This window comes from Papaver somniferum, chromosome 11, assembly GCF_003573695.1.
Source record: "Papaver somniferum cultivar HN1 chromosome 11, ASM357369v1, whole genome shotgun sequence".
Classification (NCBI taxonomy): Eukaryota; Viridiplantae; Streptophyta; class Magnoliopsida; order Ranunculales; family Papaveraceae; genus Papaver; species Papaver somniferum.
The window spans coordinates 62,987,872-63,003,240 of NC_039368.1; the positions used below are offsets into that span (position 1 = coordinate 62,987,872).

A 15,369-nucleotide genomic window follows, 5' to 3' on the forward strand; every position below is an offset into this window, starting at 1 on the left:
GGAGAATATCGTATCAGCCGAAACCTCTTATGTTCAAGGTTCGGCACATAATATGATTATCGTCTGAGCCGAATATGAATTTGTTAATTTTTGGGTTAAAATATTGTTCGTGGTTCGGCACATATTGAGGATATCGTATAAGCCGAAACTTGTAAATGTTTATAGTTCGGCACATAATGTGATTATCGAATGCGCCGAACCTTGTTATTATATTCCCTTTTTAGTGTTTAACCTTGTGATATTCTTTGTAGATCGTTCTTGGACCCATGGAAAATCAACCTGATCCAGTAGACATAATTCACGAGGATACCAAAGGATCACTTCCAAAATGATTTGGTATGTAAGAACCTTTCGTTTACCTTAATGTTGTCGGAATATTCCAAAGTTTTTCTTACAAATTACTTGTTTTGGAATGAACGTAGATATGGAAAACTAAAACAGAAGTTCTGGATTGGCTTGAGGAACACGCGATGAAGATAAATTGTGTACTAGTTATAGGACAACAAAGCCGATGGGATCGGTTTGAAATGATTTGTGAGCGTAGTGGAACCGGCGCTAGCAAGGTTAAAAAGGGTACTGTATACGTTGGGAAGACCGGGAGAAAGAATAGGACGAAGACGAAGAAAAGAAATTTCCCTTTCAAGATCGTTTTCAACCTCAAGAATAAGTCCATGAACAAAGAAGATCAATATCAGATAATGAATTAGATCTTATCTTCAACGTTGGATAAGAATATTGGATACCAAGGTCCATATTAAACTCATTAAAATCAATTAGATCTTATCTTCAACTTCAAGAGAATGAAAATAAAAACACAACGCAAAAAGAATGAGGTCATTCTGACATCGGACGAAAAAGTTATGGCCAAAACAAGATCGAAAAACTTGAGTGTGCAAAGAGAAGGTTCAGATGATAACTCAACAACACGATCTAGCCGAACCTAGAGGATGCAAATCAATATTTTCGAAGTGTTTACAGAGAGAGGTTCGGCTTGAAAGTGATCTAGTCGAGTCAGCTGAACCTGATAACTACCTGGGGTAAATTTCACTTCTCAGGTTCGGCCGGGAAGGTTTGCAAGGTATTAGCCGAACCTGACATTGTTCTGGGACGTATTCAATACACATTTTTGGGTTCGGCTAAAAATTGACATTTACGGTTTAGCCGAACTGTTCATAAACACTTTCAGGGTAAAATTTCAAGAACAGTTCGGCTCAAAACTCAACTCAATTATCAGGCGAACCCGCTACTGTAATCGTCAAAAACCCTAAGTTTTTAGCAATTTAACCCATTCAATCCATGAAAAACAACAAATAAAAGATTGGGTTTGTAGGGAATACCTTCTTATCCTCATTTCAGTATTTGGATCTTCAAATGGTTGAATTTCCGATTCAATTTCTGGTTTAATTATAGTTTTTATACCTTCATCTTCAATTGATCCTCCTTCTTTAATTCATGGATTGGAAGAGGATTTAGAACACCTGACGTTTGCTTTTTTCTTTGTACGATCTATTATATAGTTCAATTTAACTGATGATCGAAATTTCACGAATCGATAATTAATTACAGTGATGAAAAAAATAATCCGAGAGAAAAGGAAGGTGGTTTAGCTGGAGGAAGAAGAAGAGATGTTTAAGATAGTTTATTTTTTGATTTTAGGTTCAAGGATATATAGGTAATTGAACTACTCAATAGACACACCTTATAAGATCACCTAGGATGGGAAAACTATTTTGTATGCCTTGAAAGTTTTTGGTATGCCTAAAATCATAGTTCTGTAGAAGGAAACAAAGTCTAAATCAGACCATAAGGGTCCAATTCATCATAATAAATAGGCTTAAGCCCAAGACCATGTCTACCAAACTGGCCCAATAATCTAAGGCATGGTCAATCTGGTCAACTAGCAGTCACTAACGGTCGAACTTAACGGTCAACTGGTCTCTAACAGTCAACGTCCAGTCAAAGGTCAATGTCCAGGTCAAATGGTCAAGTCTAAATCGGTCAACTAGTCCACTCAGGTCAATACAAGGAACTAGGTGAGTCAACGATTCAACTCAGTAAGATACTGAGTCCTACAAGCTTAACTAACACACTATGTTACAGATCACTTTAACTCTAGTTCTTACATCTTCATCTACCATTTTAACATAACAACATCAATTCATCATTCTTAAACAAATTATAACTTCATTTACAAATGTACACTAGGTTTACCTGCGATTGCAGCTCTAAACCAAACTCAGATCATCTCAACTTCTCTAAGTCACAACATCATCGTCTCAGGTTATAAAATCTCCCTGGACTGTAGTCAGACTATCAATTACAATGATTTATATAAACTTCAACTCATCCACAAATGAATCTCAATCCATTATTATCAGTTTTCCCCTTTCAGTTTCAGCTGCAATCTAGTCAACATCCATAACACCACTTAAACCAACCACCCTCTAGAAGTTCAATCATACCCCGCACCTTAACACGACAACACCACCATTCGCATACCTGTAACACATCTCAATACCCCATTTACTTCAACAATAAAGCAATATGCAGCTCCACCAGCCAATATAATCCTGTGTAATTCAAAACAACAACCAAACTTCGTTCCATATCCAACATCCAGCCTTAACCCAATTACCAATCACAAATACTCAATCAAATTATCTTCTTAAGAACCTGCAACAACACCAAGCTTTTCACCGGCATTCTACAACAACCATTCACTACTGAAATCCCATCATCCATTTATTCTTTTCTCCCATTAACACAACTGCAATATCAACCCAACTACAGAACCACCACTAAGTATCTTAAATTCATCTAACAGGTTCTTTGTTCAACTCATAACACAATCATTACACTTCAGCTAAATCCCAACTCAGGTAACATACTCTTCCTGTATATCAAAACAACTCTAATTTGCTACTCATCTACCAGCTCAACATTACTGCATCGCTAACAGCTCCAATTCGTTATTCCTATTTTTATCATTCACTACTCTTTCGCATGCAACTCTGTATCACAACAACAACAAACCATTTTATACATCTATACCCAAAACAGCTCCCTGTAACATCATTCCTAATATTACAACCTCAGCTACAATCATCACCCATGTAAATTCAACCTCCACCTCCACCATTACATAACTCCTCCCTTGTAACATCAACATCATCATCACCACAACTAAACTCATCTCAGGAATTTCATTCACAATATTACATCTGCACCTGCACATTCAATTACACAGACAACGCCGCCAATAACCCATCTCCAGTTCTGTTTCCGTTCCACCTTCACAGTTTATACCTAACTCATACATCTAATCCCTGCCAATCAACTTCATACATTCAAACAAAAACATAATCAAAATGATTATAAATATCTTCAATTCCGTAAAGAAGATTTACCTCAGTTCAGGTTCCTTGAAAAAAATAGCAGACCTTAATTCCTTGCTTTGTCCACTCTATAATCATCTCAATCATTCACAGCTCCACGTCATGATTCATCTACAACTTCTAACTCAACAATTATAGTCTATAGTTCTCAAACTCACAATTAAACTGAAATAAAACTCCACATAACTGATTCAACATCAATCTAAGCAAACCCATCTAAAAATCATCAGCTATTATCCAATTTTACATACACAGAATCAAATCAAGAAACTCTAAGTTACCTTTTCCTTTCGATTCACCTTCAGAACAGCTTCACTTCATCAATTCGGTAATAACCCCTAAATTCTTCATTCATTATCATTAACGACTCAGTTCACTTTTATGCTTTCAAACAAAACCCCAATTTATATTTTGAGAAGAACACAAACCCTAGATTCGCTAATCTTCATCAAACTCACATATTCATCTCTAATTCTTCATCTTCATACTAATATCACCAAACCCATCCTTAATTCCTCAAAACTGTAACCAACACCAATCTCAGAACCCTAACTTTGATTCAACCATCGAAACCACTCAATAACAGCAATTAACAACAACCCTCTTCCTATTTATCTATCAGCAACACGATTTACATCTCAATTCCACTCAAACCCTAACTTCAGGAATCACATCTTCAATTGACAGTAAAAACTCTACCATCTTCATCCCGTGCTCAAACAAACATAACATCATCACCAACGACCAACTCGCAATGTTTTCCCTTAAGTTTCTCTTCTATTTCACGAACTCTTCTCACAGAACACGAGCAGAGAAGAACAGGAGGCAGAGAGGAAGAAAGAAGAAGAGAAAAGAAGAATGAAGAGAAAAGAAAAGAGAGAGAGTTTGTCCTCTCGATCCCGTCTAAGATAAGATCTAGGATATTTGTATTGCAGCCACTCTCATCGCTAAGAGCATCCACAGTGGGCGAGTATAACCAAATTTATGGGATGAGATCGTAACACAGTGGGACGGAGTAAAGATCAAATTTGGACCAAAGATCAAATTCCAGACCAAATATGGTCGCGACCAAATCCCAAATTCTAATATAGTCGGGCGTAAATTTAAATTATGCATGATGCTGGGCGTAAATTTAAAGTACGCTTGTTAACGGGCGTAAACCAAATTTACGTATGTTGGTGGGGCGGAATTTAAATTTACGTTTGTCGCGGGCGGAACATAAATTTACGCTTGATGGGACGGACAAAAGAATTCCGCGCGTTACCAGGCAGACACCAAATTTCCGCCTGTCTGGGGCGGACACCAAAATTCCGCCTCTCTGGGGCGGACACCAAAATTCCGCCCCTCTCAAACGGACTTTTTTTTTACGCCTGAGCAAAATTATGAAACATGAAATGAAATTTTCGAACGTTAGAATGATAAATTTTTCGAACGTTGACGTTGGAGATTGCGTAGCAGATTTTTGACCGTTGGTAAGATATTTATATCTTTCGAACGTTTGAAATTGAATGTTAATAATGGGTTTATTTTATACCTATATATACCAGATGAATTCCTTTCACATTTTCATATCATTCGTTTGTATTCGGCAAGAAAAAAATAGTATCAGGAAGAAAAAATAGTTTTCCATATTTCAAATCATTTTGAAAATTTTCATCGAATCGTTTTTAATGTCAACACCACGAATAGCAAGAGGTCCAAATTTTACGACAATCGAAGATGTCACGATGTGTAAAATTCATTTATCAATATCTCAAGATCCCGCGTTGGAGCCGATCAATCAGAGATTGCGTTGTGGACTCGTATCAAGGATGATATTGAAGCTCATTTACCGGATAAACCAGAGCGGTCTTGGAGTTCCTGGCAAAAACGATTTCAGGGAATAAGTAAAGAAGTGGCGTTGTTTTCGGCAAAACAGGCGGAAGTGGAAGGTGAATATCATACGGGATGGGGTCCGGAAATGACCGTGAGTATTCTCTCTGTTTTGAAACAATTATTTTCTAATATTGAGATGCCCATGAACCTAATTGTTTTTAAAAACATTAACAGCTCGAAGAAGTAAACAAACGGTTTAAGGAATGCAATCATGGAAGAAAATTTAGGCACGAAGAGTGCTACCCAATTGTCATAGAAAATATAAAATATAATCGTCGATCGACTTTTTTTTTGATACGACGCACGATTTGGATAGTAGCGTGAATACCGAGGAAGATGGCACTCAAGTCGAGTCCGGTAACGACACAGATAAAGGAGACATAGAGAATACATACCTTCGTCAGATGGGAAAAAAAGCAGCTAAACGACTGAAGAAAACCGGGCGAGAGAAATCCAACAGCCAAGAGGAATTGATGGGAATAATTATTACACAGCAAGAAAATTTCAATTCTCATTACCGGGAACAATCAAGATTCAAGATGGAACAAAAAAAGGCCGAGTTTGCACAAAAACAAGCTGAGCATGCGGCTAAAATAGCCAAGGAGGTCGCAGACGATGAATTTCGCATCATGATGATGGATCTTTCCAAATTGGATCATGTACAAAAGGAGTACTTCGAACTTCGAAAGGCTTTAATAGTACGGGACAAAAGGAGCCAATTATAATCGTCAAAACGGGATAGTTCGAACCTTAAGTATTAAGTCTAATAATAAGTGATAATAGTTTTAGTAGTTTATTTACGTTTTAATATGTATTAATTTTGTCATTAGTCGTATTATGTAATATTTGGGATTTAATTTTATCTTCATTTAATTTAATCAACTTTAACTTATTTTGTAACATCTTACTTTAATTTACCAAGTGATGAGTATATGAAATAGAGTTAATACATTTCAATAAAATTATTCGTTAAAATAAAATCACATAATTTTTTCATATGGGAAACAACATTTAATTCCAATATTTTGTCCTCGTCTCCAACCTTTTAATTCCCATATTCTGCCCATATATGTTCGATTAAGTCATCGCGCAAGCGAATATGCCTATCTTTGCTGCGCATATGACGTCGGCGTTGCTCAGCTCTAATTTGGGAAAACTCCTCACTGTTGCCTCTTAATATATTAACCGGTGTCGGGTTGCTACGATGATCATAAACATGTGGCCATTCACCGGGTAGACGCTCATCCTCGACTATCATATTATGTAAGATAATACACGTTTTCATGATATAGGCAAGCACATCTGGATTCCACATTCTAGCAGGTTGTTTGATGATTCCAAACTGTTGTTGAAGTACACCAAATCCCCGCTCTACGTCTTTTCTTGCACCCTCTTGCATCGCTGAAAATATCTCTTTTTTCCTACCAAGCGGATGTTTAAACGCCATAATAATAGTAGCAATTTCTGGATATATTCCATCACCTAGATAATACGGCATGTCATAAGAATGACCGTTTACCACATAGTTCACCGGTGGTGCTTTTCCCGTGACCAGACTTCGAAAAACATATGAACGGTTCATCACATTAATATCGTTGTTAGAGCCTGGCATACCAAAAAATGCATGCCAAAACCATAGATCATACGACACCACCGCCTCCAACACGATACTTTCGCTCCCTTTATACGCGGTGTAAGCCCCTGATTCGGCAGACGGACATTTATCCCATTTCCAATGCATGCAATCTAGGCTACCTATCATCCCTGGAAATCCTCTATCTTTGTTTTGGTTGAGCAACAACTCAACATCACCAGCCGTAGGTTCACGCAAATATTCTTTCCCATACACATTGACAATCGACTTGCAGAACCTCCGAGTTGCTTCCAACACCGTGGTTTCGCCTATGCGTAAGTACTCGTCTATTGCATCTGCCGCACATCCATAAGCTAACATTCGCACCGCTGCAGTTACTTTTTGATGAGGGTTTAATCCTAAAACTCCACACGCATCGGGCCTTTGCACAAAATATCTGTCTTCGGCTGTAACACCTTCCACTATTCTGTTAAACAATTGTCGACGCATCCTGAATCTTCTGCGAAAAACATTAGGTGGTTGGTTTGGATACGGAGAAAAATAGTCGTTCCACAGAAGTTCAGCACCAGTCTCACGATCTCTTGGTATTTTGATACGAGTTTGAGGCCATTTAGAATTGGTAACAAGGACTCCCATACTAACGGCCATGTTATTTTGCATAATTGCTATTGAATCATCATCCGAGGAATAAAAACTACTATTAGAAGAAGAAGAAGATGAAACAGAAGAACAATAGTGAGCGGTATTCTCATATGCTTCCATATTCTATCCGAATCAGAATAAGTGTGTGATTGTAAAAAGAGGTGTGTTGGTATTTATAGAGTGAGTGACGGAGATCACATGCTTCCATTTTCCATCAGGATTAATAAATAAAAACATAAAGTATTTGACAAATTTTGTAAAGTGAGGTGTTTGTCGTATTGAAATGACTAGTCGGTGAAATTTGATAAAGTATTCAAATGACTACTCGCTGAAATTTGATGAAATTTGAAAATTGAATGACTACTCGCTGAAATTTGATTGCCTATTGAAATGACTACTCGCTGAAATTTGATTGATTATTGAAATGACTACTCGCTGAAGACACATAACAAAGATAAATAACAAATAAATGTCTAGTATGACTACACATAACAAAGATAAATAACATAATAAATTCAAAGCTAAACCATATAAATAGTCATCACCGGCTAAACATTCCCGTATCCGGAGGCGCCGATCGCGGTGGGATAAAAGCCGTTCTCGGAATGGGCCTGACCGAGGACGTTGAAGATGATCCTGACTCATAGAACTCCACACTTGTGGGGGCAATGTGGGGGAAAAGGCGCCGAATCCAATGGAAGGTTGGATGGTGTGTGGCGTTCGGAAAAGAGCCAGTTGATACTCCAATTCCGTGATCTTATTATTCTGGTTTCCTATAAGTCATCTTTCGAATAGACACTCCATCTATCTTTCGTTTCTCGTAATGTAAAATCTCGAAATTGTTTAGTAAAATCAGCATATTCTTGGAATAATGCATAACTATCGCCCTGTCATGAAAAAATGAGATAGATGAGATTTTTTTTTTTTTGGAATTAGCAATGTAAAGTTGAACGAACACTTACGGGCGATAATTGTTGTTGCGGTGGAATAAGAACATGTTCATCTGGTTTTCCAAGTTCGGTAGAATAGAAGTCACCGCTGTACCCAAATGTTTGGACCTCCCAATCAGGATGTGTCACATATTTTCTGAAATTAGTAACCTTTTTCCAATACTCTAAATATACTTCATACTGCACAACTTGCACCACCTCGGTTGCATCAACAAAACCGTCCGCTAGCAGGAGTTTTGCTTGGTCATCACCCAAATGCCCAATAATTACATGTAGTTTCATGGGAACAGCAAACGAGGGATGGTTTTGCCTCCAACATCTTTCTCCTAAATAAACATTATGCTGTATAACCAAAAAGGGAATATAATTGTAGTGAGTACGTTATTAATTAGATAAATAACGAAAAATAAAAAACTATGTTATTGACGATTAATATTAATGATATAATATAAAAAATCATGTCTAACTCACAACGCCATTCCAAGAAAATATCCATCTCGAGTCCGACAGCTTCCTAGCAGACTTTCCCATCTCAGAACTGAGGACGTCGGTGTATGATTCCCATGGGTGCCATGTCACTTGGTCAATCGTCAGCTGATTCAGTAAAATCCTACAACGAATAATATCATTCTGACACCTCCTTCCATTCCATCTGGAAATTACAGGCCATTTCTGTTCATTACCGGTCATTGAGATGTCTGGTCGACATATGCCTAGGTATTCATACCCCCAAAACTAGTCCATAAAATTAATGAATCAAATTAATATATCCAAGGAAATAAACTTAAATGAAAATATACTTTACGTTGAAAATTAAAATAAAATCGATTACCAAAATACCTCTAATATTTGGAAGGGCCCGCTTAGTGCCTTCTGTTGTTTCCTACAAGCTTGTCGGAGACCTGCATACAATCTCGAAAAGGCACTACCGCCCCAGTCAAGGTCTTGTATTTATCAATTTCTTCGAAAGCAGCTAACCATCCAGCATCAATATAGTTCTTTGCATTAGGAAAGAAAAATTGACCCAAAACATACATAAAAAAGGCAATTGCTATTCTGGGCGAGGAGAGAATCTTCATTAGCCGCCACCAACTTATCTTCTTTGAAGTATGAGCTTAAATATGTAATTGTAATTGAGTTTGATATCCACGACGCGCCTCTTGTTCCCTGTGTGATATCCGGAAAAATCTTCTCACGGACATAGTCAAATTGGTATAGGCTCGAATCATACGGAACTACATAACCATCACCGATACTCAGTCCAGTTAACATGACCCAATCTAATGGCGTGAACCCCATCTCACCAAATGGAAAATGGAACGTGTTGGTTGTATCCCAAAACCTCTCAACAATATAATCAACAACGGCATGTTGGGTAACGCTACACTCTATGTTCAACAATTTTTCCCACCCCGCTTTTTCAATCAAATATTTAACTCTAGGACAATGTATTGAAATAAATTTATAATAATGAATTACCGATGCCAGACATCCACGATGTTTAAACTTAAATGTTGGTGCGTCTGAAAATGTAATGTCTTCAGTAGCGTGCGGCTTATCATCTTCCACTATAGGAAACCTCCCTAACCCGGGACGTCGACCTCCTCAATTTGACCGGTAGAGATTAAGTTGTAATCAGCTTCGGTAGATTTTTGTCTCTTGTTGGTCTTTTGGCGACCACTAAACCTCGATATAAACTTGTTCATTCTACGCACAAACATGTTAAATACAATTTCATAATTAAAAGACCAATCCACGAACCATAATAGACATAAATTTAACCGAACAAAATTTCACACATCAAAAATTCCATAAACATAAATTTAACCAAAAAAATAATTATCCAATTAACTATATTTATAACTATTTATAATTAACAAAAAATTCAATTAAAATACGAAACTAAATTAACAAAAAGATAAATTAAATTAAATCACGTAACTAAATTAACAAAAAATAATTATCCAATTAACTATATTTATAACTATTTATAATTAACAAAAAAATAAATTAAATTACGAAATTAAATTAACAAAAAAATATATGCCCGATTAAATCACGTAACTAAATTAACAAAAAATAATTATCCAATTATTAATATTTATAACTATTAAATAAAACAAAAAATTAAATTAAATTACGAAACAGTAACAAAAGTAATAACATTAACATTAACATACTATTGGATTAAGATGTGATTAACCCAATTTTAATAAGATTTGATTAACCCAATATGAATATCCAATTAGTAGCAAAAGTCTGATTCAATTTTCAACTAAAAACCCTAAATAAATTCGAACAAAAAATACAATACATGATATTATTATTACACAAATTGAATAAAGAAAGTAGAAAATACATACCTTATAATGGAGTTTTTAGGGTTTTTGTGGAGTTTTTAGGGTATTTGTACGGTTGGTAGATGGGAATGGAGAAGAAGAATATGAACTGAAGAGGAGCGGTGAAGCAAAGAAGAATATGAACTGTGTAAGAAAATGAACTGTGGAAGAATATGAAGTGAGAAGAAGAAGGCTCGTGTAGAAGAGATGGGTTGTGGTTGGGAAGGAGAGGCGGTATTGGTGGAAGGGGCGGTTCATTAAGATTACGCCCGATTTGATCAGACGGACAGGAAGAGTACGCCATAACCCTTAACCCTAATGAAAACAGTGGGACGAAAATTTTGGTTACGCCCGTCTCAGGCGTAATAATATTTTACGCCTGACAAATTCATCACGCGGACAGAAGATGTCCGTCCGTTCAATTCATCACGCGGACACCAGATGTTCGCCCGTCTGATCTCACACGTGCTGTGTGACCGTGTTTAACTCGGGCGGAATTTAGTTTTACGTTTCTTCGAGCGGTCATTTGGAATCCGTCTGATCAACGGGCGGAATTTAAGATTCCGCCCCTTACCAAACGTAATTTATATTTACGCTCGATAACAAAAGTGATTTATATTTACGCCCGTTTGAAACGTAATTTATAATTCCGCCCAGAAATGAAACGTAACTAAGAAATCCGCCCGTCTTCATGCGTAAAATTGTTTTACGCGCGACCAAATTTGGTCTTCTCCCCATAACGTCACAATACAGATTAAACTCATATTTAGTCTTTTTTTTTGGTTTTTGATCTTTGAGTTTAGTCGTACCATTGCAGTCGCTCTAAGGGAACTCCAGGTCTGAATATTTGTGAAAAGACTATTTTTCCCTTCAACCAATCTGACGATATCTTCTTCACCCAATATCCGATTGACACGTTCAAGTAGTCCATTCCGCATAACTTTTCGATATATATTCAGAAGTACTAGTTTCGTACCTAGATCGTTGTTAGACTAATTTCTATTAATTGACGTTTGTGTTAAACTAATCGAGTTATTATCGGATAATCATCTCTTGATCATTGCTAGACCAGTCAAATAGCGTTGACGAGCTTGAGGGTCCTTACAGACCCAAACTCAAAGCTGATCACAAATTTGAGACCGAAACTCTAAATATCCCATAATTTTATATTAGAATGCACAAAAATTTGTTGTACGAAACCCACATACATATTACTTCCTTCGTTTCAGAATAATAGACTGGTCTCATTTGTAAGTTGTACATGAAACCAACCTATTACTTTGAAATGGAGGGAGTGCAGTTCACATGGATGGAGTTCAAACAATTAATGCCCACAAAAACTTAAAATAGAAAACTCATTACAAAAGACCAAAATGATAGAAAATACGAGTAAATAGGATAGCCAGTCTTCACATGCCTTTGTTGGTGAAGTCCCCGTAGATGTTCGTTGCTTTTCAGTTTCCAATTTTTAAGGTCGATTAGTGAATTCAGATGCTCAACTATCATGTTATATTCCTAATCCAAGACTGACTTTAGTACTATGAATCAAGATATAAATTACCCGAGCGATGCTCTAATAATCTCTCCTTTGTCAATTTTAGTGACAAAAATATTAACTACATATTGTAGTTGCCTAAAATATCGGTAAGAGGGTAAAACGGTATTCTAGGATTTTGAAAGGGAGTTACGGGGAGGTTGAGCACGAAGAATCCTTGCCTAAACCAAGAGAAATGATCGTACAAGAAATGTTTCAGTCAAATGATAAATTAGAGTCGGTTTTAGTGAGGGAAGCAGGGAAGAAACAGAGAGAGGTCGGAGAATTCTGTGTTTTGTAAACGAATTGCTGCGAGAGTTGTTGGGTTTAGTTTGGTCAATGAGTGACCTATTTATAGTAGCAGAACTCTCTAATCTCAAGCAGATGAAAATGTGGATTGTTTGTCATGGGAATCACTCTTCACGTCTTTTTTAAGAATAGCTGAGGAAAAACTACAGTGAGTTTATCCTCATATTCCTTTTAACCTCCTTACTCTCTTTTGCGGTGAGAAATAAGTCGGATGTTTCTCACACGTGTCATATACCGCAGACTGAAACTCTGATTGATATCCCCCCTCCCTCCAAATTTGTGTGTGGCTGAGTCACCGTTTGTGATGATGTGTTTGGAGAAAGAAGATATTATCTTAGCGATGTTGGCCAATATAGAGGAATATTCTTTGTATTGTGATAATGATTAGGATGAGTCACGTGAAAGGCGAGAAATTCCTTAGAAATCGTGTGCATAGCACAAGAGGAGCTAAGTTTAAGCTATATCATTGTATGGTCCGTCACATATGTTGTACGGAGACCGGATTATTATTGGTAGGTCCCTTTGTTGAGCTTGTGAAGCTCATTGAGCTTATTTACATTTTTGGATAAGCATGAATGATTCAGGCCCAGCTTACTAAGAGGCATGTGCCTTAAGTGAGGCTTGCGCCTAAGTATTTTGCATATGCAAGACCTTAAGATGAGCTTGCATTGCTCACAAACCTTAAGTCCTTCAAATTCTTCAACTCGCCGACTACCCGTTTAACTCGCTGAGTCTGCATATTAAATCGGTGATGACTGGGTAACACACGTGTACCTTGTACACATCAACAATCTGTCCACGTGTCATTAATACATTGGTTAACACATCACTCAACGATAGTGTTTATCTTTAATAAAATCATATCTTCTTCTTCAGATTTTTTTGTCTCTTTTTCATTCAGATCTAAAAAATGGTTGGTAGTGTTCATCTTTCTTCAATTTCCAGCAGTAGCAGCAGCAAGGTGGAGTGTTCTATATGTGACAAAGAAGAACATAAAACAAAGGATTGTTCATGGGTTTATTCAATGTGCAAAATGTACCTTGTAATGGAGTTAGAGCATTGTTGAGATCTAAAACAGATCAAACAAACGGAAGGTCCTTCTTCAAATACTTGAATCCCACGTGCAACTACTTTGAGTGGTTTGATCTTGCTTCTTCTCCAACTACAACACTTCAAATCAAGCTTCGAAGCTCACATAGATGCATTGCATGTGGTGAAGACCATTGTTTCAATAAGTGTCCATTACACAATCAACCCTGCATTAAACAAAACTGTAATTCACAGTTAGAACTAAAAATTTGTAAGAATCAACACAATCTCAATATAGCTTACCTGGTATGTAAGAAAAAAGACTGCGATTCTTTCAGATGGGCCTCATATGCACTTGTAATTGAAAGAAAACATTTAAAGGAAAAGTACTAGAAATATGTAATGAATTTAAGAAAAATCTTCAAATGTAATCAAAAGAAAATTCATTGATGACAACATTGTCTTAAACATTTCAGAGTTTATTCTTCGAAACATTTCATAAACTTAAACTAAACAAAGCATTGTCTTTAAATTTCAGATCTAAATAAACAAACCCACAAGATAAAGATAAAGAAAAGGAATCAGATATTCATGAACTTCTTTGGTTTCTTCTTGCATATTGGATCTGACATTGTAAATATGAATTAGTTTCTAACAGAACCAACCTGCTTAATTATAATTGAAACACGAATGCTGAGAAGATCCAACATTTACTTTTGCCTTCTTTTTGCATTTTTCTTTGCAGGTATTGCAACACCTTGCTGAGAAGATTCACCGAAACAGGTCTCAGTGGCTTTAAGGCACATACAACATACTGGTAGATAAACCCCCTTAACTGCCATTGCAAACAGCTAAAAGTCTTCTTGGCAAATTGACTGAAAAAATGGCTCCATGACAACTTGTAACCTCATATACTTTCACCCTTACAACACCATCCAGCTTAAAGCTAGTGGTCAAGTCACACATCTTCTCTTGGAATTAAGTCACCATCCTTCCATTTTACAGTCTCATTCCTCCTCTTGTGCAAAAACCCCATTACCAGTTGTCCATACATCAAACCCAACTTGTAGATTAGCTTGTCTCTCAACTTCTTGACCATATTATTGAAGTATCATGAGAAGTTATTGTATATGTGCTCACATTTTCTAGTAGGTGGAAATGATCCCTAGACCAGGTTTCAGACCTTTCATCCATGAGCCATCTTGCAACATCTTCATTCTCAGCTACCATAGCATCCATATGTTAATGCAACAAACATTAATAATTTGTAAGTATAAAACATAATAGGAATATGAAGTGTATGAATAAAAACTGAAGATTAACGAGGATTATAGAAATGTACATTAAAATGTTTGATCTTATAACACTTGGCAGCATTTCAGAGATGAGTCTGCAAGCTAAACCCCTTATAGTAGTTCTTAAAGTTATCCATCAAGTGTCTGCCACACCAAGAAATAATAATAGTGGCGATTAGATATAATAAATTCTAAAACAGAACAAATGACTGCAAAGTTTAAAAACTGAAAATGAGTTCACCTGACACATTATTTGTGCTCGTGCAAGGGAAAGTAACGGTCACCTAGCTAGCAAAAGTTTTCAAATCCCTCAACAAAAACTTCCAATTCTCTACTATTTCATTCCTGCAAACCATTATACCTAATGGAACTAATCCATTTTGACCATCTAATGCAGTTGCATATGT

At 36.7% G+C, this 15,369-nt stretch overlaps 1 long non-coding RNA gene across 1 annotated transcript; it reads right to left on the reverse strand.

Annotated features, from left to right (window-relative positions):
• Positions 1–2,132: 2,132 nt before the first annotated feature.
• Positions 2,133–4,277, reverse strand: LOC113322634. Its single transcript, XR_003347251.1, has 2 exons — positions 3,408–4,277; positions 2,133–3,326 (listed from the first exon to the last, which is right to left on the reverse strand). It is a non-coding gene; the product is annotated as an uncharacterized LOC113322634 (long non-coding RNA).
• Between the last annotated feature and the right edge of the window lie 11,092 nt (positions 4,278–15,369).